The sequence below is a fragment of the Meleagris gallopavo genome, chromosome 5 (assembly GCF_000146605.3).
Source record: "Meleagris gallopavo isolate NT-WF06-2002-E0010 breed Aviagen turkey brand Nicholas breeding stock chromosome 5, Turkey_5.1, whole genome shotgun sequence".
Classification (NCBI taxonomy): domain Eukaryota; kingdom Metazoa; phylum Chordata; class Aves; order Galliformes; family Phasianidae; genus Meleagris; species Meleagris gallopavo.
In genome coordinates this window covers 21480251-21506746 of record NC_015015.2, presented here as the reverse complement: position 1 = coordinate 21506746, position 26496 = coordinate 21480251, and the positions used below count along the sequence as shown (strand labels likewise).

Here is a 26496-nt window from a genome sequence, read left to right as displayed (position 1 = left end):
TCCCGAAGTAGTTTTTTTTTTTTTATCTTGCTGTTTTTTTTTGGAGTAAATAGCAAAGCATTAAAGGTGTGCAGAAGTTTCTACATTTTTAAGTTCCTTCTCTCCCCCATAATGCATCTCAGTGGATATGTTTGAGTTAAAAAAAAAAAAAAGCCTTTTACCAGTGTTCAAAATAGCAGCCCACAAAGAAAATTCCTCAGTGTTAGCAATGCGCAATGCTGTGGTTACAGTTAGTGCTGAATGCATGATTTGGGATTATTACTCAAGCACACTTATATCACAGTTTACCAGGCAAACCTAGAAGTCCTTGCGTTTAATACATTTCTCAGATAAAACCACATTAAAAGAACTGGATTCTACTTTTAAGCTGTGAAAGGTTCCTACTCAGTCTTGCTTCCCACCAAATGCGGATGCTTAAATCCACTTGTAATGCTATAATATGATGGAAAGTACAGCAATAATAGCAGAGTAGAACAATCCTATGCTACAGCAAATAAGAGCAAATAAGAAAGCTCAAACACAGCAGCCATAGATGCAGAAACAGAGTAAGAAAAACTGCTTACCCTTGGAAGGTCCCTACTAGGCAGGGAACTCTATCACAACACCCTCAGCTCCACTGCCAGCCCTTAAATGAGATCTGGGAAGGGGTGGATCCTGGCTCCAGCCCTCCCAGTCAATCAGGTGCATTGCATACACCTGAGCTCCCCTGGGTTGACCCTGCCTTTCCCCTAGGTGCTCAATCACTGGTTCAGGCTGTGACTTAGCATTTCTGCTGCATCCGGAGAAGCTGTGCAGTGCCACAAGCCAGGAAGTGTACCTGCCATCCATGTGCTGAGTCTCAACCATGCACCAAAGTGGGCCCCATTCTGAGTGTGGGTGTTGCAACAAGATGGTTTTCTCTGTATGAACTGAGCTGGAATTTCTCCTGGAGTTTTCCCAGCCTGCTGCTGAGCCCTAATTACTCCCAGCAGACTTCAGTGCCTTGGAGATACAGCCACGGGCAATGCTTGGGCATTTGTCTGTGTGTCAGAGAAATCAGAGTGTCTGGTATTTGCTGCTGAGGTTGTCTGTCTGTGGCACTTGGTTGCTCTCATCACGTGGCATTGCTTCTGTTCCCTGAGCAGAGGTCTTGGTGAGTTTTCTCAGCAGGACTTTCCAGGTTTTTAGGCTTATAAATTTGTTTCCTTGAAGGCTTATACCCACAACATCAGTACTGGAAATGCTCTCCTTAGCAGAACTCCATCACAGGACTCCTTCCAAACTCCGCAAGGGCTCTGTGCCAACTAAAACAAACTCAAATCAAACCCAAATCCTACTCTTTCTTTTTGCAGCTTTTTCCAACGAGGAAAGGTGAGATGCATGATGTCTCCCAGGGCTGCTGGTTCCTCGAGGCTCCTTCCTTCCCTCCTCAAAGGCCGGGTGCACTGAGCGCAGGTGCCTGGTGCATGGGGCCAGCGTGCAGCTCTGTCGGCCTGTGACAGACAGGAAGCCTCTTACTCTAATTAGCCACTACAGAAGCTTGGCACTTCTCCTCAGAGCGGCTTCCCCACTGATCAGGAGCACGTATCCCGCTCTTCCTTCTCACCTCGCACGTCCCTGCCACCGTGGCCTCCCGCTGGGCCTGGAGGCAGGGCTGCACAGCACGTTGCCTTGAGGAAGCGGGTGGGGGACACACAGAGACACAAACATGGGGTTCTGGTGTGTGCAGGGCTTTCTTCCAACTTGGCTGTGTTCACCTCCTGAGCACGAGTGGTTTCTGTCCCCTGCTCCCCCGCTTCAGCCAGGCTCACTGTGCCTTTGTCTGGTTAATCGCTCCAACCCTTTGCAGGGCTTCCTGGGGGCTCTTTGGCTGCTGGGTTATGAAGACCCATGAGTTCATTGTTTAAATTAAGTTCTTCTATATGGAAACACCACTGGTTTCCCATATGGTCTTGGCAAACCCACCATCCGCTCTCCACCTAAATTAAATTTCACTAATTGAATTAGTTACCATTTTATCAGCTGCCGCTTTGCAGTAGTTTGCGAACCCCCAGGGGCCCGGGCCACGCGCAGTCAAGAGCTTCCCCACCTTGCTCTCTCATTTATCATCGTGACAACACACAGCGCTAGGAGAAGCGGGGGGGTGGAGAATGCCCTGCCCTCCCCAAGCATCCCAGCATCTCTGAGCATCCTAATGATTGACCTCTGCTATCAAAGCAGCCCTGCGCTGACCTCAGGCTGCTGAAAGGAAGCATTCTCCCCTTTGTACAAATCCCCCTGCGACCCTGGTCCTGAATGCAGGACTGTCAGAAGGGAAGCCTCACACGCGGACAGCAGCGCCCCGGGACCATGCAGCTTCCATATGCCGGGGGACTAATAGCGACAGAGCCAGGCTCAGGGATCACACCACCCTGGTGAGAGAGGGAGAGGGGCTACGTGGAAAGGGACAGCCTGAAATTGGTCTGCCATCATCTGGCAGTGAAGCATTAAGCGTGTCACCTGTTCCAGCCCCTTCACAGGCACTGGGAGCTTCGCTATTGTTGTACCCCATCCCCCAGCCTGGCAGGATTCTGCAGCACCACAGTGGATGGTGGGCTCCCAGCACTGCCACTGATGCTTCTGGTGGGATGCAGCCAGTTAAGAGTCTCTGACTTTGATAGCCAAACCTAGCTGCTTCCAGGATAACCTGTCAAACCATGACCTGATTCTCCCCTGTTGGTTTGTGATGCAGAAGACACGACATGCCCACAAAGAGAAAGAAGCCAAACTGGAGGAGGAAGCTGCTATGCCAGCCTTCAAAAGGGACAGCACCCTCCTGCCCACAGCCACCCACCTTCTTGCCTTTCCAGAGAGTGCGCTTGAGAATGAAAACAAAAACCTGTTAAAAAGTGAACAACGCTGAATGCACATTTCATTGAAGCCTGGCTTACATCCAACATATCGTATGTCCTTGATAAAACACCATCTCCTTTCAGAAAACTCTTGAGGGTGTTGGAATATCTAGAAAAGAACAATCTCTGCAGTACTGTCCAGACTTAATGCTCAATCAGTGGCTGATGCTTTACTTTTAGTAGTAGTGATCAATGTATGCCTCATGACCAATTTTAATATTTCTTCAAGAATGCATACACAGTAACAAATGAGTCAGAAAGGTTTTAGAGTGGATTTCTTGGATAGGAAATAGGATTTCTCTGAACTAATTACTGGTTTTATTCTTGAGAATAGTTTTGTAGACTTTTACCCAACTTTATTCTAAGCCTCTCCTTTTTTCTCTGTAAGCAGCCTTTAAGAAAGATGTGTTGATTTTCACAGCAGTTCATGACTATATTAATGAGGTTAACGAGATGATAAGAAAGAGCTGTGACAGCATGTAAAAAGTCTAGCACTCATCAAGACACTACCAAAGTAGAATTGCTGAAGTCTCAGCATGGCTTAGAGATACGGATCTCCAAAATGTTGAGGGTTGATGTGGAAGAGTCCCAGCTAGTGCAAGGTTCGGAGAAGCAGCTTCATCACCAGCCCAGACAGGGGGTGGAAGGAAGGAGCAGGGAGGGGATGACACTTGGGGAGTGAGGTCCTGTTGTGGGGTGCTGTGTGGGAGTGGCTAGGACCTGAGTCATATAGGGGACAAGGTGTGGAATGTATTCTCAGGGAGCTGCTGGGGCATTTAACCAGGCTGCCTCGCAAGACACTGTAGTGAGCCAGAGATGAAGATGGTCTGCAGACTTAAGACTCAAGCTAACATAACATAGTAGGTCTGCAGAGATCCCTCACCTGCACCACCTTCAAGCACACAGCATTCAACAGGCTAAAGTGATACTGGCCTTAGGCACACTCTCTGGACACCTCAGATGCATTTTGCTAGGCCTTTGCTGTAATCCCACTCTCTCCCAGTCCATGCAGAACTGATGTTGAGCAATCCTCCAATGTTTACTTTGCTTTTCAAAGACAATGGAAATTTACTCCAAAGCTTTACCTCATCGCTGCTGGAATGCTTGTGGGCAGCAGCATTTCCAGCGCCATTCTGCTTCTTCCTCTGTCTGACTCCTGTACTAGAAGCAGCTGGCTTTGCAACAGTGTTACTTTTTTTTGCATTTCACTTGAACCTGTTCCCTCCAGGAAATCTAATTCACATCTTCTGAATTTGCATGAAGCAGAACATTAGTCATAGAAACCTCCAATCCTCCATGCTTAACAAAAGTTCTCCTTTTCCACGGAGGAATAATGTGTCTTCCTGCTTGTCAGACATGGATGCTGACACCAGGAGGTGCACCCTTCTCCTGCCCTGACTGTTGAGGACAAATACAAGCTTGCATCATCTGCAAGAGGAAGATGATTCTGTAGTGTGAATTTCTTTAAGACCATACAGGCAATGCAATGTCCTGGCACTCTTTATAGTAGGCACAACAGATCACCACACACCAATACTGAACACAGTTGTATGGTTTCCTTTAGGAAAGAGGTGTTTTTGTGCTGTTTAGAGAAAGCACTGTATTCTTTTCTACTAATACCACCCATGGTTCACTTTTTGGCTCATCTTTCTCTAAGGCTATTAGAAGGGATGCTCTGAAATGAATTTGTATTTTCCCTTGGCTGCCAAACTCTTTGGGTTTAAGCATGCTGTTTTTCCAATCTATGGCTGAAGTGCATGAGTTTTGAGGTCATCAAATAGATCATGATAATTTTACATTTTGCAATAGCATGATGAATCTGAGGCTAACACTTGAGAATGGTGCATTGGGAGAGCACAGAGAGGTTGCACTCCTCTGAGCTACAGTGATGGGAATCACAATGGCAAATTGGATCCGGCTCTGCTAGCTGTGCCTGGAGATGCTGAAGGAGAGCGGCAAATTACAGATGGGTCAGACATAAGCTAGAAGAATAAAAAATCTGCAATATGAAATATGGGCTTTTGAGTTCAAGAAGTGCTGTACTCCATGAAGATGGTTATGAAGCGATTTTAGCTTTGCTGGTAAAAATCTAGATCAAAAGGAAGTAGCTGATACCAATGATTCTTTTCATTTAGTCAACAGGATTCATATACTTAGCTGGCTGAAGATTTTAGAATTGAAAATTGGAAAAAATGTTCAATTATTAAGAATAATCATAGCAACTCACTTCATTTGAGCAATCAGGGGAACTACAGTGTTATTCATAGATTACATTCCTTTCAGCAACAGGATAAAAAATCATCTATCTTTTTTTTAAGAACAGCATCATAGTAATTCCTATGTCCCTTTTAAGCAAAAGCAGATTATTTATGCATGTTTTGAAAATGATTCTGTGCTTGGTGACTGCAACTACAGAAGATGAGACAAGGAAAATCTCTTGTATTGTTCTGTTTTGTTTCATTCCTTTTGAACAAATGTATTGGGTTGAACACTTTAGCATTTCACAAGCTAGATTCCACAGCAGCCTGGAATATGGTGAAGGCTTTTCTTTTTTTTTTTCTTGGAGCCACTTCATACCTTCAGGAAGAATATATCGTATGCAAAGCTGACCTGCAGAAATTCCTCTCTTCTATTGGCTCTTCTTGGAGCACACACTCAGTACTGTACCTGAAGCAATAGAAAAGAATGGCCAAAAGTGACTACCTAGTGTCTAACTAGTAAGGTCTTCAACCAGGAGAAAAAACTACTGTGTTCTGTTTCTGTGTTCCTTAGACTTAGACTCTGAAATTTCCCTTTTCCCTATCACCTACTAGTTTTCACTAGTTTTCACCCCATGCTGTCTTTCCTGCCTGGCTGATGGATGCGGATTTGGGGAAACACTCACATATCCTTGCACTAAGACAAGTATTACAAGAATGAGAAAGTTCCAGGAATAGGAAATCTGGTATTACTCAATAAATATTAAATAATGAATACCTCCTTAAGCCTCAGAAGTAGAAAAGACCATTCATCGGCCTTTTTGGTACAAAATAATTAAGTAAAGTACAGATTATTTGAAGACGTTTGATGTCCCTCTCCAGCGTGAGTACTGTATTTATTTACTGGAATGTCCAAGGCTCGAGCTGAAATGAGGGAACAAAAGAGCGGGGCTTTCCTCTGTGCAGGCTATAAAGGAAAGAAGTCAAGTGTCTTTGCATTGTGCAACACATGCTTTCTGTAATTTTAATCGAAATGTTAGCGGGGAGCGGGTGGGGGCCACTAGATTGTGTTGATGCAACACTGCTTTGAGAAATTCCAGTTCCTGAAGCTCTTAAGAAAAGCATTCACCATGAGGAGGGGGATGGGTTGGCAAGGAAGGCCTCTTTTTCTCAAGAATTCTTATTTGGAACACGTTACTCTTTTGCAACATGCGACGTATAAACTTTGTGTAAGTGATTAGATAGAGTGCAAAAGCTGAATCTGTTTGCATTTGATGAGGCTGTTGTTCTACTGACAATGCGTCTTTTTTCTTGGGAAGTAATAGTTTTTAAGAGAAAGCTTTCCGCAAAATTTTCTTTCTGTAAAAATGAACTGGTTTGCAAGTGGGATAGAAGAATGGTCATTTGAACTCTGAATGATACATCTGATTTCTTATCTTTCTGCCAGTTTCACTTTTAGAGACAAGTTGTCAAGTCATAAGGCTAAGAGGTGATTATTTCAATCTGCTAGCTTTCTGGTGATATCTGTGCTAAACAAGGCACAGACTGGGATGTAATGGTCCAGAAGACAAAGGAAAAAAGTCCACACAAATATAAATACTTAAATGCAGAAGTGAAGCACTGCACCTAGGCTGACACGAAGGTGCATAGAATCAGACAGATTGGCCCCACGTAGGGATTCCAGTATGATCTTCTGGGTCCTTCTCCTATACCTGTCTTTCAGTCTTAAGTCATAATCCTCAAATTCCCAGGTACTCTTCCCATGTGCAAAATGCTGCTTGGAGGTGTCACATCAAAATCCCACTGTCCAGCTGGCTGCATAGCCAAGTAGCCCTGCTGGACCTGGTCTCCCTGAGAAGCTTCTTCCCATGTAACTCAGTGAGGCTCTGGAGAGGACATGAACAAATATATTTCTCAGGATGTTATGGCTGGAACTCTTCCCAATAAATTTTTAGGAATTTTTCCTTCTTGGGTGAAAACTATGATTCACATTTTAGATACTAATTAACTGATTGGTGGTTTTTGAGCTGAAATTTCTCTCAGAATAATTTGTCATAATCTGTCAGGAAAAAGTCCAGCACTAGGAGGATAGCATGAGCAATATTTTAAATTCTGCATTCTTTTAAACTTGTCATTCATCTTCATTTCCAAAATGAACCGTATGTTCATTGCTGGTTTTGCCAATATACTGAAGATGTGTAGCTTCTATGGAAAAACTAGCATTTTACCTAGATGATTATGTTTACCCTTGGTCTCAAAAATAGTCACCCACTCAGTTCTGAGCCCAGTAAAGAATCAAAATCTGTGAACTATGAAAAATGCTGCTTTTTGATAAAATCAAGACTTCAAGAATAGAGGTCCCTTTTCCACATGGTTCCTAGATAATGTGGTGAAAGGTTTTGTCTTCTGTCACTCAGAGGGATTTCCTCCTCCTCAGATCAAGATGGCATTTTGGGTAGCTTGAACGGCTGCTCAAGAGGGCTCAATTTCGAGTTAGACCATCTTTCCACCCCTCTATTTAATGGCAAATCTTTTTCCTTCCTTAGGCAGGAATAAGAATGACTCAAGGCCAAGTAATGAGAAGTGATGAAATTCAGGATGCTATAGACAGAAAGATAAAATCCGTGCGTGTGAGAGAGAAGGATGGATTGAGAACAAAACAAGACAGGTCAAAGGGAAATGGGGAGGAACATTTACAGACTTATCACTGTGCAGAAATCTCAGACATGAGGCTGGAAGTGGAGGTTATAGATACAGTGTGGTTGGGAAAGAAGCACTTCAAATTGGATAGAGACATAGAATCATATAATATCCAGAGTTGGAAGGGAACCATAAGGATCACTGATTCCAACTCCTGGCTCCACTCAAAACCACTCAGAAATCAGACTATCTTCTCCAACTGACAAGTTCTACAGAAGATCTAAATTGTTTGGCTTTAGTGACTGCTAGGAAAAAAAAAGAGTAACTCCAATGGTTAGAAGCTGCCACAAGGCATTTGCAAGCTGTATGAAATGCAGTGAGCTAAGTGGTGTCTCCTGGTATCCTTACTAATATAAGACATTGGATGTTTTTGCACTTCTTGTCAGAGGGGACCTGGTCAGGTCAGTGTGCCGTATGGAAAATACAGTGCAAAGGTTAGATGCCAGGTTGTACAGATTGTTGGACAAGATTTAAGGCTTGATTCCTGCTGAAGTTTGCACAAGTATAGGAGAATAATGTTATGTGGAGGTCTGTAAACAGCAGCTAGTTAGCCGTTTGCCTAATACTGCACTGCTAAATTAAGCTTGGAGCACACTCTAAGCAACCCAGGGGCAGGCAAGGAAATGTAAGCAGAACCCAGCGACTTTCTGTTTCCCTTCTCTGGACGTTTGTGTACAGCTCATCAGATACATTGTATGGTCTCAGTCTTTTATATGCCTGCAGTTTAAATCATTGTAGGAGTATCTCAAAAATCCTCATCTCCAACTGCTGGCTAGAGATCACATGGATGTAAGAGCTGGAGGGAAGTGTGGGATAGAAGAAGAAAGCTGGAATCAGCTCTTTTTGTGGAGATTTTTATGGCTAAAGATAGGACATTCTCTTGCAATGCATTTGAGATGCAATGAATGGTGAACACAGAGTTAAGGAGCCCGTCTAGAAGAAGCCCACAGCAATAGCAATACATTTCCAGGGGATCAGATTGTTTCTTCTACACCCAGAGCAGCTTCTTCTGCTGTTATTTTACCTGTGTAGGATTTATGCTAGCACTGACCTCTGCCATGAATGTGCCAGCCACATCCTGAAGCCACATCCCATGTCCTGAGAAAAGAGTGTGGCGTCACTTTTAGGACCCTTCAGGACTAAGGTAACCCAGCAACAGTTCAAGGAAAGACTTGGCTGCCTTTCCAGCAGCAGTCACCTGTGAATAGTGTCTTGAGATTTCCAGAAGATGCAGCTGCTACATCAGCAATGCAGGGAACTTCCCTGGGACTCCCTGCAGAGTTTCATTGAAGTTCATTGATTCCCCCTCCACAGAGCTCCTTAGCATCCTCTTTATACAAGACTGTTGGGTTTTTTGGGGGGGAAATAAGGAGGGATTTAGAAAATGCTAAGCAGTGACGCTTGACTACCCTTTTTAACTTGGATGGTAACATTTTACCTTTCATATATATATGAAATATATATATATTATACTTTTTTCCCGAGAGACTGGAGAATGTAGCAAGAGGAGACACTGCAAATCTTTAGAGCAGCTTAAGCTCACACAATGGCCAATACTCCATGTTGTTTGTGGGAAGTATTTTCAACTATGCAATGAGGCAAAAGAAAGACCTTTCTCTGACCTGGAATCCAGTGTTTGTTGCTTATTTCACTACTGTATTCCCATGCTAACTGGTTCCATAACCTGTGCTCTTGCTTGTGATTTTGGCCATAAATGGGTGGGACAGACAGGTGAAGTCAGAGATAAAATAAGGTTATTTACTGAGGCCCATTACTGTGCTGGCATAGGGGAAGGATTCTTTTTATCCTCTGTCCTTGACATTGTGTTGAGAGGGGACTGATGTGTTTAAATGGGCAGGCTAAGAGTCAGAGGAATTTCACCTGGGCAGTGACAACACTTGCACACATGGAGGATGCTGCAGGGCTAATGAGATGGTGATCAAAGCCAGAAGAGAGGAGCGTCACTCAGACTCTCTATGGGATTGTTTATTTGCAGCCTGATTCAGACCCACTTTGAATAGACTCCAGGCATTCTGTTGTCCTTCACTCTGCAAGCAAGCTTATATACAGAGCTGATACATTTTGGGATTAAATATTTTAAATCTTATCTCTGGTGATTCTGACATGAAACTGGGAAAGCAAGATTTCCCCTTGTCAGCATGTAGTAATGCAATTGAATAGATTGGAGACGTGTTTAATTGAGAGATGAAAGAGTTTTATTATAATTTACAATTTAAATCCTTGAATATAGCATATGCTTTCCTGGTCACACAAAACAGAAATGTCCAAACAGCTGCTGAGCCTGCTTCCCATCCTGACTTGACAGGTAGGACAACATCAACTAAACCAGCATCGTCACCTTGTTGCAATCGTGGTCACTATTAGGTACAATAGTACGAAATCACGACTGCGTTTTTCACCTGCTCTGGGAAGAAGTGTGTGCAATTTAGTAAGGAGGAATAGATCCCTGTATAGAAAGGCATTTGGAGAAGGCACATACCAAAAGTTTGCTAGTACTCTTCACTCTCTGTGCCTTCAGAGCTCTTGTAGTAGAGGACAGAGAAAGGGCACATTTTTTCTAGAAATATTGCTAATGGTCACAAGGAAAAAAACCAGGCACCTGGTGAGAAAATAACAATTCAACTCTCAAAGGGATGCTACCCACCTCTGCCAACATTTCCTCAGGTCCTTTTCTGCATGTAGTTTACTTTGAGAAAGACATAAACACTAACAGACACAACCACGCCGCTCAGCAGCCTGGGAAAGCAGCCCGCTCACTGCCCCTGGAAGCGGCATCCCAGCAGGGCGTCGCCTGAGATCTCGCCCGCGCCGTGGAGGAGCACCTCTGCAGGGTTCTGCTGGCCAGGCGTGCGGCGGACGTGTGGCGGAGTGAGTCATGCGTTGAGGGGGCACAGGAGGAGAGCGAGCAGCAGCTAAAGCTGTCTCTGGGAAGGCTGGTGTATGTCAGAGCAGGCTGTGAAGTGCTTTTTCTCATAGTTTCTTTCACTTCTGCATGCAGAGCCTGGCAGCCTCCGAGTGACATAGTGAAGTGTGGCCACACTGCTGTGGCTGTAGGATTTCAAACTTTTTTGGACATTAGCAGACGACCCATCTAGACTTTGCATCATCTTTGAGAGCCTCGGGGTCCTAATACTGTTGTTTGACATTACTAGTGCCAGAGCTGCTGTTTCCAGAGCTGGGGGGACTCTTTCAGCTGGCCTGATGCTGGCCAGAGGTTAGGGAGACTTGCTGAGCTGGAAGACATCTCTACAATTACTTATGCAAAAGGATGTCTTCACCTCTGAAACACACTGCTATTGTTATATATTGCAGATTTTCTCTGCTTCGTGCTGTTGTAAGCCAGAGCCCCAGAGCCAGAGGTTAAATCCAGGTGGTGGGGGCACCTCTTGCAGCTGGTAGTTCTTCCTGCTTCATGGAGCATCACAGCTATGGCAAGTTGTGACACAGCTATTGCAAGCATGACCACAGATCAGGTACAGAAATAGAGTGGTTAAAAGCTGCGGTGCAGTGGCTTCCCAGGGCTAGCCCTTTCAGGCGCGTTTTGCAAGAGTGCCATTAGGGAGAAGTTGGTGATTACTTTTGTCCCAACCTAACAGGGGAGATCTGTTTGCCTGGGAGCTCATGGCCATCCCCAGCACAGATAGAAGAGCAGCTGTCCCCAGGATGGCAGTGACCCTGCATGTTCCTCAGGACTGAGGTGCGTGACTCAGCAACTGCAGGGGACAGTACAGTTCTGGCCCCAGTTCTGTCAGAAACCTGTGGGAACTGTGGGACTTTGCATACGGTGGATGCTCCTGATAGCTGTTTTCCCAAGTGAAAACTGTAGTAAATTGTGATATATGTACATGTGTGCTGGGCTGGTGAGAAGGCTTATCTCTGGAGCGGCACCTAGCAGTCCTGCTTAGGCAGATATATTGCTGTCATTTCTCATGGCTGATACAGCACCCAGCCATGGGAACGTTTCTTTGTGGAGCTGGTATCTTAGAGTCCCTGAAATCATTTTTGTGACCAGGCTGCTGCAGAAATCTTTTGTCACCATGGCCAATCTCTAGCAACAGAACTGTGTACACAAACACTGTCCCTGTAAATCAGTCTTTCATTAGCTTTGTGGAAGGAGTTCAGGGAGATGTAGCCTAGAAAAAGGACTTCATAGGAAGGCATCTGTGGCTTCGTGGCCTAAACACTGCCTGCTGTGTAAGTGATGTGTTGTTTGGAAGGCACATAAAGGCAGTCTATCTTCTGTAGTACTTGTGGAAAGGAATGGGTGATCCTGCAGCTAAAAGTCCTGTGGTGGCTGATGCTGCTGGGTTGACATTAATGCAGCTGTGACACCTCAGAGTTTGGGGCACGTAGATACAGAAAGATGTACCTTTCTCCAGAGGCACCCCATGGCCATGGCTGCATCCTGCCCTCACAGGTAGAACTTGTCCTTCCCTGCCTTAACATGACGTTCTCCCTTCTGGTATTAATTCCCAAGCACTGTATTTTCTTTTCAGAGACTTCCAGCAGAAACAGTGAACAACTTTCAGTATATGTCAGCATGAATTAGAACGCTTCCTAACTTGACCTGCTTGCAGCAGAGTAAACACAGATGCCTGAAATATGAGTTTAAAAAGATGTATTTCTGTGCATATAAATAATATCCTGCTCGTGGTAGTAAAACAGCACAGCTGTGTCTCTTCTGGATCTGAAGGAGTCAGCTCCTCGTGAGCAAATGTCCTGATTTAAGTGTCTAACTCTCTGCTCTTTTGCTTTTCCAAGAGCTGTTTTTAGGACTTGAGAAAATCAGCACAACTGCTGCTTCTTGGGTTTGGGGTGGCAGTGGTGGAGTGCAAAGCAGGATGTGGTGTGGGCTCACCTGCCCTAGGTGTGCTGCTGGTGGGCAGTGCCTCCTGCAGTGCCTGGCTGCCCCAGGAAGTGACGGGAAAGGAGTTGGGCAGCTGGCCGGGAGCCAGTGCCAGCCCCCTTGGCTCAGGTTCTTATCTTTATGTCAATCTCATTTTATTTTTTATGGTTAGGAAAAGGAAAATAAAACCTCAGAACTACAGAACACCCTGAATACAATATCCAAGCAAAGACACTCTTTTCTGGCTGACGTAAATACAACTTCTGGTGTTAGTTAAACCTAGGCTCTGATCTTCCTCCATTTCAGCTCCTCACGCTATGCACAATAAACACACGTCTTGATTTGCACTAATGCAAATAAGAGATATGGCCCAATGATCCTAGCACTCTGTTTGCAGGAAATTTTTGGCCTGAGTTCTGTTTCCATTTTTTTCCAGGGACTCTTCTGACTGTGGTGAAATTGTGCCGAGCTCATGCTCATCAGCAAAGAGATGTTGTAGTGCACAGCATGGTGCCTGGGTGTCAGCATGACAGGGGAAATTCCATCCAGCTTCCTTCACTGCACAAGCAGGAGGGAGCCTCATGGAACTCCTATGCTGTGGGGATGCCTACGAGCAGAGAATTCCCAGGGAGGAGAAAGCACATGGGATTTAGGAGGATTTTCTGCTACTTGCTCTTCCTAAAAGGCCTGGGGATTCCCATGCCTGGATGCAAAACTTGGAGATTGCCCATGGAGATTGCCCATAAGGATTCCCATTGCAATTGTGGAAGAGATGCCCGAGGTGACAGCAGCTGCTCTCTGCTTGCTTGGAGGCAGCTGCCCAGCTTTTGGCAACGTATTTCGGCAACAGAGTGCCTGGCAGTACTTTGCCATGCGCAAAGACTTATTTGCAGATGGAAGGAGCTGCACTTCCTTTTTCTGCACTTTCAAATAGAAATATCAGGAAAAATGCCCTCTATAGCATCGCAGCAATCATTCTAAACTAGGATAATCCTTTTTGTAGTCAAAATTAGCTGATAGTTATTTTCAAGCTTTTCAAGCTTCCTTTCCTGCTCCCCACCTTCCTTACTGGTAGCCTCTCATCACCTCTGTGCTGGCAATGTGCAGAGCCAATCTCAAAAATTGATGTTTTCATTTCAGTTCAGACATTTCATTTGGCTTTGGCTAGAAATAACACTTCTGAGAGAGTGGAGCTTGCTGTGTGCACTTGGCAGGAGGGAAGCTCCTTTCCTTCCTTCCCTTTTCCCCCTTTCTTCCTTGACATGAATTTTTTTAGCCTCTTTTAAAAAACTGGTTTTTTTTTGTTTTGTTTACTTGCTGCCTTCACTCACATCCCTTTTTCTTTCATTTGCAGCTCAGCCTTTTGCTTAATTTGTCTGGGATTTCCTAAAATATCTGGGCAGGATCTCTGAGAAACAAAGGAAGGAGTGATTTGGACCTCTTTATACACCATAAACATAAAGCAGTGAAGTTCTTTTACCAACATGAGAAAAAAAGCAGGAGCTACTCCAAAATGAGACCAGTGAGATATTTTTGCTTAATGTTAAGTCAGAATTGATGACTTTTTGCCCAGAGTTCCTCCAACAGCTGCTCAGTGCGGCTGCATGGTGGGCACCTAATGGCCTTAAGTTGTACCAGGGTAGGTTCAGGTTGGACATTAGGAAAAGATTTCTTCTGACAAAGAATAGTGAGGTATCAGAACAGGCTGCCCAGTGAGGTACTTGAGTCACTGTCCCTGGAGGTGGTCCAGAACAGGGCAGATGTGGCAGTGAGGGACATGCTAGAGCAGTCACAGGCATGGACTGACGGTTGGACTAGATGAACTTAGTAGTCCTTCCAACCTTAATAATTCTATGATTCTATGATCTAACAGCCCACCTCAGCTGCGAGTGGGCATTTAGGTGGCAACAGCAGCACAAACCTCAATGGATTTCAGTCCTCAGATCCTCTCACCAGCCCCTCATCTCTGGAGAAAAGCCCAAAAGGGGAAAAAAGGAGGTTTCCTCTCGGTGAGCTGTGTCACAGCTAAGCTACTGTGGTGGCAGGTCTCACAGTGTTAAACTGGAGCTCATGTGCTTGAAGCCTGCAGGTTTGTTTTAGTTTGGCTCATTAATCTAAGTGAAGCGTTTCTGGCTTCAGACGCTGTGAGGATTAAGTGGGGCAGCAAAACAAATGAAAGCTTGAATATCTGGCCAGATTCTCAGCACCTCCCTTCCAGCAGCAACCACCCTGGGGCTGCTGCTGAGAGGGGACCCTCAGCTTCTGCTACTGTCTGGTGTTTTGTCACTGACATTGCTGGGAACATTTATCAGATTGGCATAAAATATATAGGAATGAAAATAAGTCATTACCTGTGCTGTCAGCTAGGGTTGAGGACAGAAAGGGTGGGTTCTCAGATCATCCTCATTTTTTGCTCTTTTGTAGTGAATTGAGAGCATATGAGCTGAATAACACCAAGGGTAAGATCTGCAGATAATGTGCATGTGCTGTAATTGGTTGAAGGATGTCCTGATTACATTATCCTGGAGCTCTTGTTTCCTTACCAATGCTCCCAAGCTTTCCTTCTCTCACTCTTACCCTTTTACCTATTAGGACATGATTTTCTGGGGGGTTTCTTTCTTCTGTCTGGCTTAATTCAGCAAGGCCATTTTGTTTTTTTGTCTGGTCACAGCCAGTCCTCTGTGTGGTTCAGCTAACACCAAAACCCGGGAAGCAAGCTTTCTTCTAAGCCAGCAATCCTTTGCTTCTCTCTGGGACCTATGAAGATATAGCAGAGACAACAGTGTTAGCACTAGCAGAGTTACACCCATGAAAATAGACCCGAACAATGGGGACTCTGGCTGTGCAGCACTATCTGCTGACCCTCAGGGTGCAGTTTCCCATTTGGGCTTAATCTGATCTGATGGTGGGCTGCTGCTGAAAGGGGTGGTCCTGCTCTTCCTGCCCGCTCCTAGCAATGCACTCCTGGCACCTCCCTTGCACTGAAAGCAACAAACCTGCGGGCTACTGAAAGACCTGATGGAAGTATTTTTCCTTTTTTTTTTTTTTGTGCGTCAGTTTTTTTGCTGGATCAACAAGCCAGCCTGAGTCACCCTGCCACAGCAATACTCCTCAACACACAACGCAGGACACCTGCAGCCATGCTGAGTTAAGCACAGCCAGAAAATGGGCCATCTGTCTGTTATACCCATCCCCTTATGCCACAGCTCCTGGTGAACCACCTCTCTCTGCAAAATGTGGGTTTCCCTGAAACCATCAATGCAGCACAAAACAAGGGCCAGGATCAAAGACAGGGCTGAGCCCCAGCTCTCAGTCCACAGTCTTGCAAACATTTGGAAGACTCAGCCTCGTACACCACCTCTGAGACAGGTTTCTTCTCTGCTTAATTTTCCTCGCTGCCAGGAGAGCGGGATGTGACCCTCCTGACATTTGTTTGGTGAATTATGCTTGCCTTCCAGAGAGCACAAACAAGCTGGTGGACTTCCTCCCCACAGCCTCAGCCCCAGCCCAACTCTCTGCATCCCCTGCACTGGCCTTACACTGTCACAGCTGAGATCAACATTGAGTTACGCCTCCAAAAATGCCTCTGTGATTTAGAGCTCTGACTCTACTTTCCAACCACAGTCCAAGAAACATTAGCATGTAATTGCCATTGATATCCCTCGATATGAAACATCTGACTCTTTTTGAATATCTGGTCTGAAGCATTTGAGAAAGTCATTTGGATTTAGGTCTGTAAATAGTGATGTCACTTCTAAAAATAGGCCTTGTCCTCCAAAGGTGCCCAGGCACCACACGCGTTGTCCTTTCTGTCCCACCCTACCTAGATGGCTGGAATTTGAAGACTATTATGAGAAAAATATAAGTAATTTCTATGTCACAACAGACAGACCTGAATGTAATTACTCAAAAAAACATAGTCTCAGCTTCTCAGTAGTGTTTGGAAACCAATAAGAAGCATCCTCCTTGTTCATGGGAACAGAAATTGTATTCACATAACAAAGATATTAGGTAAGAGGAAGTATATTGAGGAACTCAGGAAGTGAAAAGTCTTTCATTGCTATATTATTGCAAGAGCCAGTACAAAGAAACATGATTAGTCGGTTCTTCAGCAGCTTCCTATTTCCATCACCAAACTGCTTTAATCTTTAAGATACTGAACACTCTGTTTTTTTCTGAGGTTAATGTGGAAGGGCTTTTGTGTTCAATTGAGTCACTGGGCACAGGTGAAATATGGAAGATGTGATGAAGGTTAGATTTCAGCTATATCCTTCACTTCCCCACCATTGCTCTCTTCCCTTTTCTTTTACTCTGAGCCACAACATGTGTTGGTGGACCCATTATTTCTCCCTTGTCTAATGACCAAAGCTGCCCATACCATCTGGGAGTGGTTGTCCCCTGCAGAGGAGACCAGTGGTGGCAGCACTGTGATGATATATCCAGCTGGGGACAGCAATCGGTCCTGGTTCCAAGGCTGCACCAAAGAGAAGGAATCACAGAATCATAGACTCTCAGAATTGTCTGAGTTGGATGGGACTTTAAAGGTCATCTAGTCCAATTCCCCTGCAGTGAACAGGGACACCTACAGCTACATCAGGGTGCTTAGAGCCCCATCCAGCCTGACCTTGAGTGCCTCCAGGGACAGGGCATCAACTATCTCTCTGGGCAACCTGTTCCAGTGCCTCACCACCCTTTGTAAAAAACTTCTTCCTTATATCCAGTTTAAATCCTGCAGGTCCCCTGCTCAGAGAGAGATTGCCTGGGCTAAGGGGCTGCAGCTGTAGCAGTGCTAGGGAGCAATTGCACAGTGCATGACAATAAGGATTTTTTAAAAAAAGTATTCTCGAAACCACTGTCTATTTCTAAGCTAATTTTTAATGGAAATTGCTTATCAGCACTGCAGTCAGAATGGAGGTGGATGAGAACTGAGTGACAGGAGAGCCAAAGCTGAGGAAGAATGTGAACAGAAATGATTTCAGAAGGAAATCTTCTATTTAGCTTTCTTTCTTGTATTTTGCAAATACCTTGGCATCCTTATGGCATGAGCCTGTGGATGGGATAGGTGTCGAGGCTGGGTTATTTTACAGACTACTGGTGCTGCCGGCATTGCTCTCGCTAGTCTCAGAGCCACACACCTTCCCCTGACCTCACCAATGATGTTCAACTGCTTACAAGGAAGTAAACAAAAAGGACTCATGGGGACTTTGGTTCCATAGAAACAGCAGGGAAAATGTCCATGCGTGCCAAGTGGAAAAGGACTAAATCAGTGGGGAAGGAAATTTTATTGTCGCAAGTTCAAAGGGGATGTTACAAACAAGAGAGGGGGGAAAAAAAATGAAAAATTCAGAAAGCAGTCCCTGAAGTAAAACAAAATACTACTAATGAAGATTTGCCTTAGAGCAGTTGTCAAATATGATGCAGTATTTACATCAACTGTGACTCAGGCAGCAATTGCTACTTCCCCTTCCAGCACACCACAGCTTTGCCTGCCCTCTAAGGGCTGCAGCTCACAATCCCATGCACTGATTTGGCCCTGAGTGGAAGAAAGCAATGAATAGGCTGTGGGACTTGGACACGTAGCCCCACCAGTCATGAGTCCATCAGGGCTGGATGTGGGGGAACAGCAAGCAGCATTGTGGCAGTGGTGGGAGAAAAAGCCCTGCGAAGGAGCAGCGGCTGCATTCAGGTGGCTCAAGAATGTGTTCCTGGGATGTAATGAGATCCTGGCCGAGATTCAAAAAGGGAATATACAAAGAACACAATTAATTTTATTATAAGCCAAATGCAGGCATGGCTTTGGGTCTTGCAGAAGGAGATTTAGAATTACAAATGGAGAGGCAGCTTGGCCACTGGATTGTTCTCTTTGTTGACACTGCCATCTCCAGTTGTGAAAGCCCTTTGTGGGGCTGGCAGTACACTAGGGTTCACAGGACAAGCCCATCACTACATGGCTGTGCAACAGTGGGCAATGCCTGTGTGCATCTATTTGCTACTGTAGGCTTCATGAGGGCAAACTGAGACAAGATGGGCCACAAACTGACACTAGGGCACCTACACAGCATCACTCCAGGCACCTTTTTCCTCCAAGGAGACCCACAGCTCTTCCCACCTCCATGCAGCTGCAGCAGTGACACTTTATTAAATAAACCATCAATCCTGGCAGCCACTCTGGTTATTTCTAAGAAAATCACCCTCATCTTCCTGCTCTGGTAGGAAAAATCCAAAGATGGATTAAGTTTTAGTCATTTCCACATCTGAAAGGGCTGAAAGCTGGTGTCTGTGGCCAGTCCTATAGGGAGCAACAACCCTGTGTGTGAGATTCAGGTCCACACCACATCATGTAGCGTTTCAGAGAGCAGTGCAAACAAGGCCAAGTCACAAACTACACCTGTATGAGCACCATCTGGTTAGGCTTCTTCCCAATGCTTCCAGCTTACCAAGCTGATGGTACAGTCAGGTCTGCATGCCCAGGGGTCTCCTTCTTCTTGCTGGAGCTTCAGTCAATTCAACACTTGCCTGCTGTGATTTTGACCCTCCCATCCCCCATATGTTTTTTTGAAGAGATAACTACTTTATATATATACTTGCTATTTGGATGGGGGTGGGAGGAGGGAACCTTTATTGTTGTCTCCGAACTTCTGCAGCATAAAGTTCCAGGATTCCTCCATTCCCAGCTGCTGGATTCAGAAAGCTTTTCCTTTTCAAGCTTCCTGTTCACACAGGGTGGGGGTGGAAAGTGGGGGATGAGGGGGAGGTTAGGTATTGAATAAAAGGAATTAACCATTTCCCTTCTCTGACCTTTGGGAATTTCCGTATGTGAAAGTGGCAGCTTGTGTGTCTAAGAATTATAAATGATGGGACCTCGCAAGTTGCTGAATGGATGTGTGACCAGCCACCACGGAGCTGGGCTAGGAGCAAGGAGGGCAAAGGGGAGGAATGAGAAGCAGGAAAGAGCAAAGATACCGAAGCACTGCATGTTTTATAGGAACAAAAACTGCTTATTGTGCTCCAGAGAGCGCATAACATTGCAGCTTCCCTCTACCACGTCCTAGTTCATCTTCTGTTCTCAGTGTGCAGCAGAAAGGAGGCCAGGAAGTAAATTTCCATGAGAAGGCTCTCATGACTCAGATCTCCCTCCTGTAGGGCTTCATCAGCTTCCCTCAGACAGGGTCACCATCCTGAAAGGAAAACAACCATTCTGGCTGGTGTCACACGGTGTGTGTTTTTAATGCACATTGCGTGTATATGTACACACAACCCTCTCTAGACCCTTAAAAAACAATGGGACTGTGCTCAAGAGTGTTACTTCCAGTGCTGTTTCTGAGAATCCTGTGTTTCTCAGTGCCACCTGTAAGCTCACAGCTGCTGGGACGCTCCGTGACACACACAGGTGCAGCCATACGCATGAGGTGTGGGAGAGGTTGCAGCCTCCATCACCACTGCCATTTTCATGGAGCATCAAGTATCCCAGAGCACACTTGGCTGGTGAAGAAAGAAGAGCTATGGCAGAGAGATTTCCTAAATACAGGAGGAAAAAAACCAAACTTGTTTGTCCCCATTGCTGGCTGTGATTTGCAAGGTGCAAAGGAAAAAATATGCTGCTCAGCAGGGCTGCTGCTGCATCCTGTATGGCATTGCTGCGCAACCAGGCAGCCCCATCTGTCTGAGGATGTACAAATTGTAAACCTCACAGGGGTGAGCTGGGGAGTCCCAGCCCCTGCTGCTCTGCTGAGATGGCAGCACCTACCTGTGCCTCACTGTGCTCCAGCTCATGGAGGTGAGTGCCTTGTGCCATACACACATATGCAACCTGCACTTTGGGAAGCACAGAGAGGTGATTGGCTTGGAAAAGATCTCCTCCTTCTCTCCCTCTGCTGTGGGCTGATGGAGATGGCTACAGGGGAAGCCTTTTTTCCCCATGTCCCCGTAGCTGAGCATCCCTTACCCACTGCTGCCCTCAGTGCTTCCATCAGCCTGTGGATGAGACAAAGGCCAGCCGGTGCATCAAAGACGTGTTAAGTTACTGCTGTGCTGTGAAAGAGAGGGAAAAAAATCCTGTTGACTGTGACGAATTAGGGAAGTTCAGGGTGGCACTCACTCTTTTATTGGAGAGTTGCTTGAGTCTGTGCACTGCTAAAGGGATTAGAACAGCGTGTGGCATGTTTCTGGTTCTGACAGAAACTTGAACACGCTCTAGTAGAGCTGTAAAGAGGAGGGCCACGTCAGTAGTGAAGGCCAAGGAGGGGATGCCTGGTTGTAAGTGATTAGCCGCACATGGGAGACACCAGGGGGCTGAGAACTGAACGTGCCATTGACTGTCAAGGTGTTGAATTCTCCTGAGCACTGCATTTGCAGCACCACACTGTGGCTTTCTCCTCCCACACATATGCCCCTGGGTGTGTCATGCTCTCACAGAGGCTCTCATGGTGCTGTCTCCCAAAGGAGGAGAAGGATCATCAAGGGGTGCAGTGCCAGCCCTACAGGTCTCAGTCCTGACCTGCAACAACCTCCAGAGGGCTTCGGGGTCTCCACTCCCATTCAACCCTTGCTCATTCAGAAGAATAAGAAGGGAAAGTAGCAAACCTTGGTGTCACACAAGAAAATTCATGTCAGTGTAATAATTATGAAAAAAGTTGTAACTTACTGGGGGGCGAGACAGCTGCTGTGCCTAAGGTCAGCCTTCACTCGGACTTTCAATGTACCAAGCTGAATATAGATGGGGAGCCAATTTGTATCTGGTTACTCTAAACTAAATTTCAAAGAAGTTTCAAGGAAATGATTGAGAATGTGGTACACAACATCTGCTCTGAGAACAAGATCAGAAACTAAGCCTACAGCCCAATGCACAACCTGAATGACTGTATTCCCAAGCAGGACATCCACTCTTGATGGGGATATGAAAGACAAGGCTCATAGTGTTAGCAGAGGTGTGGAAAAAGCAACCTGGCACAGGAGATGTGAAGAGATGGAATTAGTATATCTGGAAGGAGCATCATAACTTGTCAAACACTATTTTCCTCATATGCCCATAAAGTTGTGTCACGTTGAGTCCTCCAGTTAGAGTGGACAGGGCTCAGACTGGCCATTCATGTACTGACCTAGATTTGCATGAGCTTGCTAGGATATCAGGACATCAAATCCACTTGGGTTCAGAAGCATCTGCAGTTCACGCATGGAAAAACTGGAAACCAAAGTTATCAGGAGTGACATAGTGAGAAAGAATCAAATTCCTTCTTCTCTTTCTCTGCCTCATCACAAAAATGAGATACATATGTAGGTCTGGGATTTGGGTTAACATCCATGTGTGAGGTTATCCCTGGGGCATGCACCTACCTCTAGCTCTTTTATTCATCTTAGAGAGGTCTAAGTGCAGCTGGAGAGACCAAAGTGTGTGTGTGAGATTTAAAAGTGTAACTCTCTAGTTGAGGGCCTACCTAAAAACCTGAGATCGTAGATTCTCTGGTGAACCATTCAGCACACTGCAGAAAACCTCACAAACCCTGGCTGAACACCACTGTAGTCAGCATTACTGAGAAAGGTGAGTAAGCCAAATTCAGTATGTGTCAAGCTGCTGCTAGAGTTTTGCAGAGTGAGCTTCTTGTGGATGGTGAGGGAGGGACTGGGGCAAAGTTAAAGGAAAAGCAGGCTGAGTTTTGACCTGGAAGATCCCTAGTTGACCACAGTTTTAAAAACTTATTAAGAGAGCACAGGATGAAGGAAATCACTCATTGTTATTGCTCTTGAGAAATCCTTTTCTAGCCTTGCTCACAGATTTGGAAAGCTAAGTAACGAACATCATCCAAGACACTGGTTAGTTTACAGAAGATGGATGAAGGTCAACCCCTGCCTCAGCAGCACCCAGCTGGCTCCTCACCCTTGGCTTTCCCAGTCTGAAATGGGAATTTTGGCTGGCTGAACTTTTCCATTGCCACTCGGCAGGACTTCCCCAGCAATACCTTTCTGCCCCAGCGGTGTGACCTTCCTCTCCATCCTGCTGCATCTAGGCCAGTGAAGAGCTGGCAGCCTCAGCTTCCTTGCAGCAGTATCAGCTCCACTGTGCCCCATCTGTATGAACTAAACAAAATTTAGGCTCAGTTCCCATTCTTAGCTTGAAAGCTCATATCAGGGTGCTCACATAATCCATCCGCCCATGGCTGACTGATCGTGGAATTGTTTGAGTCAGAAGGGACTCTTAAAGGCCATCTAGTCCAACTGCTCTGCAATGAGCAGAAACACCTACAGCTACATCAGGTGCTTAGACTCCGTCCAGCCTGACTTGAGTGTCTCCAGATCCACCACATTTCTGGGCAACCTGTTCCAGTGCTTCACTGATCATGGCAGAGGGGTGAAGCATGCCTTGTTCTGCCTCTGGTATGGGCTGTGCTCACCTCTTACATTACAAACTGAGTTGGGGTACATATTCAAGAGGTCAAGATAAAAGAAGCTCCCTTCTGATATTCTGCATGCAGTCAGTCTGACTGCACTGTGCTGAGCATACATAGCAACCAAGGAAAGGACAAGAGGAGGTTAGGGATGAGAAGCTCTCTGGCCTGCAATTAGCTGAGAGGCTCATATTTAGCAAGCAATGAAGGTTTCCCAACTACACAGCATATACTAAGATGTGCAACCTCTCATTTCTCAGTGTTTGCAGCTGCTGACACAGCAAGGATTAGTCAAACAGACATTAAGGATGGGATAGTAAGCTATGTGCACTTACCACGTGATGGCAGGGATACCACAAGTGGGAACTGACTCTAGTCAGTCAGATACATTCTCTACAAGCAGCCTGGGACCGCTGCCCCACAAGCCAGGCTCAGCATGAAGCCTTCAGATGGGAACATGCTCTTTCTCTGCCACAGGAGTTTTCTTCGTTTTGCTGCCTTGAGGGCATCTAGACCCTGGGGACAGCTGTGGCTCTGTCAGCAAGTCCTGCAAGATTTATGCAGGCCTTGAAGTTCACCTCCCCAGAGAGGCTCAGAAGGGAAAACAGCCACAGCAATACCTCCAGCAGTGGAAAGCAGGGCAAGCGGAAGGCCTGGGAGGTGCAGCAGGAGGTCAGCCCAACCCATGCTGCTCTGCACACAGCACACAGATGGAACTGTGCTCTGTTTATCTGTAAACAGTAGCACTGTTCAGCACAAACATGCGATCAGCCTGAGCTTGGAAGGCTTCATGTCCTTCTTGGTAATAGTGTGATTGAAAAGAAGTCCTTGGCTCACTGCCCTGAATGCCTTGCTGGAGTGGGCTGGGTGAGGAACAGGGAAGAGCTGGAGCAGAAACGCTGAGCTTTGATTTTCAAGTCCAATTGCCCCAGCAATATGACCCAGACCTTCCCAGCTGAGAGCTGAGCAACTGGGGAGGGTGCAGAGCCCTGGGACAGCTTTGAAAAGCTGCTCCATTCCTGGTCACAGCTTGCTCTCCAGGGGTAGTCAGTTCTAACGCCTCAGCCTGCACTCAGGTACCACCTGAAGCTGCTTTCTGTTGGCTATAGGTGCTTACAAAACATCTATTCCTATCAAGGATCCCAACAGGCCCCTCTCATGATGTTGGGAAGAAATGTCATCCCTGTTTCTAAGGTAGGGACATGAGACACAACAAGGTCAAGCAATTGTGCAAGATTCAAAGGCCAACCTTTAGTGGTGTAACAGCTTAAAAATTAGCATACCATATGCTAGAGCTATCTGGGTGAGTCCCAGGATGTATCTTCCCCTCCAGGAAAGCAGTTTCACATACTCCAGTGCTGCATGCCAAGAACTTGCATTGCTCAGAATAAGAGAATCAATAAGGTTGGAAAAAACCACTTAAACCATCCAATCCAATCCATCATGCCCACTGACCGTGTCCCTCAGTGTCACATCTACCCTTTTCTTGAATACCTCCAGGGACAGTAACCCCACCACCTCCCTGGGCAGCCTTTGCCATTGCCTTACTGCTCTTTCTGAGAAGTTTTTCCTAACATCCAATCTTTTAGATACAGCCCAGGATATCAGTCAGGCAGCATTCATTCCTGTAGCCTTCTATGTTCCCATGCTCCTTTTCATCATCTACATTAAAGGGCAATCTGCTTCACAGGGAACTGGTAGCAGCAAAACTATATCCACTTCCTTACTGCTGATGGAGAAGGGATATTTCTGCTTATACCTGGTGAGAAACTTTCTGCTTATATTCAAGCACATGGACAAAATCACAGGACATTCAACTAGCTATTATTTGCATTCATTATATTCATGGAATGCATCAATAATTGGCTCACATAACTCTCATGCACAGACAATATAGTAGTGGTAAGAACTCACCTGAGGAGACCTCACAGTCTCAGGTTGGAGAATTGATATAGCAATCCTACAATCAAGGCCTACTGTCCCCCAACCTGCCCTTTATCTGGGAGAGCATTCCAGGAGCTGAACTGACCCAGATGCATTCAAACCAAGTTCTTAGTAGCAAATGACAGAAACCTGATGGTCATTGGCTTAATGGGAAAATCAGCTGAGGTTACAGAATCCCTTCTGTGCTTTTCCCCTCCTCCTCAGAAACAGCCATGAGTGACTGGATCAGATTTAACAGAGTATTTTCAAAAGGGGCTTTGCAGTTCCTGCCAGGAAGCTGGAGTAGTGCTGTTTTTCCCACCAGGCCTTGAGGACAGAATGCATGCAAGCGGTGTGTGGAGAAAGCAGCTATGCTCCTTCACTGAACACAGGTGGTTTTCTTCCTATCCTCACCACACCTGGGGAATTCAAGAAATTTCAAGAAGAAGAGACGTGCTTGCAATTTGCCTCTTCACATTTACCTTGGGGAATCTTTCCAGACATTGTCCCCAACAGCATCGTATTTCTGAGACATTAAAAAGCCACTCTATTCAAATGCAAATCAAGTCCTTCCTGACAATAACTGTTGAGTAATTTTGACGTCAATACGAGTGCTCTAGCCGGACGTTCCAAGAATAGACCTGGTGTTTGGGAACGGAGCAAAAAGGAAGCAACCATAGATAATACACAGGAGCAACTCTTTAAAGGAGAGACTGTGAGGGGAAGATAGCACAGCCAGAGGTATCAGGTACCAAAGCACCAAAGATTTAGAGCAAGGAACAGGCAGGGGAAGCTAGGCCAGAGAGGGCTCTCCTCAGACCCAGGGTGAGGAATCTGGGCTTGACACCAGAGCAGATGTGCTTAGGCTCTTGTGCTGTTGACTTTGAGGATGGGAGCAGTAAGATAAGATGAGGGTGTCTGAGTGAAGGAGACTCCCAAGAGCCCAAGATTTGGCAGCCAAAGAGCAAGGTGGACAATGTAGCACCAGGCTACCACTAACTGTTGAAAGAATTTTCACCTCATCTTGGGTGAGTCCATTTGCTCAGAGTCAACCCCCAGACTCTTCCCTCAGACTGGATGTCGACCAAATTTCATACATTTGGAGCTTTCTTAGGTGGCTCTGCCAGTAGTACATTATATGGTGCTGTCTGGAAGTTCTCTTCTGCACAGTGTGTGCTGTTATGCTTCTAAAAGCTGGATGCAGAGAGGAAACTAAGCTTGCATGCATTTAGAGGGAAAGACTTTTAACCAGAGCTTGATACCAAAAAGTACATTCAGACACACAACTAGCTATCCCAGTCCAAGAGATGCATACAGTGTATATTACTGATGGGTTGATAAAGCAAACTGCTGTCCCCCAGGGCTCTCTTGGGCAAATAGCATGCTCTTGAGCTGAAGAAGACCCCTTAGGAAACACAATCCAGCAGAGATGCCATTGATGTGCCTGTGTGATCAGAGGAATACATGCAGGGCTTCCCAAGTGACATGGCATTTGAGTACTGTTTGGAATACAATGGGCTTTCTGCCTGTTTTAGAATTTTCTGACATTTAAGTAC

At 45.8% G+C, this 26496-nt stretch overlaps 1 long non-coding RNA gene across 3 annotated transcripts; it reads right to left on the bottom strand.

Annotated features, from left to right (window-relative positions):
• Positions 1 to 17541: 17541 nt before the first annotated feature.
• LOC104911096 lies at positions 17542 to 26186 on the bottom strand. Of its 3 annotated transcripts, XR_004159892.1 has the most exons (4): positions 24932 to 26186; positions 22592 to 22709; positions 20581 to 20666; positions 17542 to 19813 (listed from the first exon to the last, which is right to left on the bottom strand). It is a non-coding gene; the product is annotated as an uncharacterized LOC104911096 (long non-coding RNA). The 3 variants fall into 3 exon arrangements; XR_004159891.1 differs by lacking the exon at positions 22592 to 22709 and having other exon boundaries at positions 24932 to 26179; XR_004159893.1 differs by lacking the exons at positions 22592 to 22709; positions 24932 to 26186 and adding an exon at positions 23353 to 23745.
• Between the last annotated feature and the right edge of the window lie 310 nt (positions 26187 to 26496).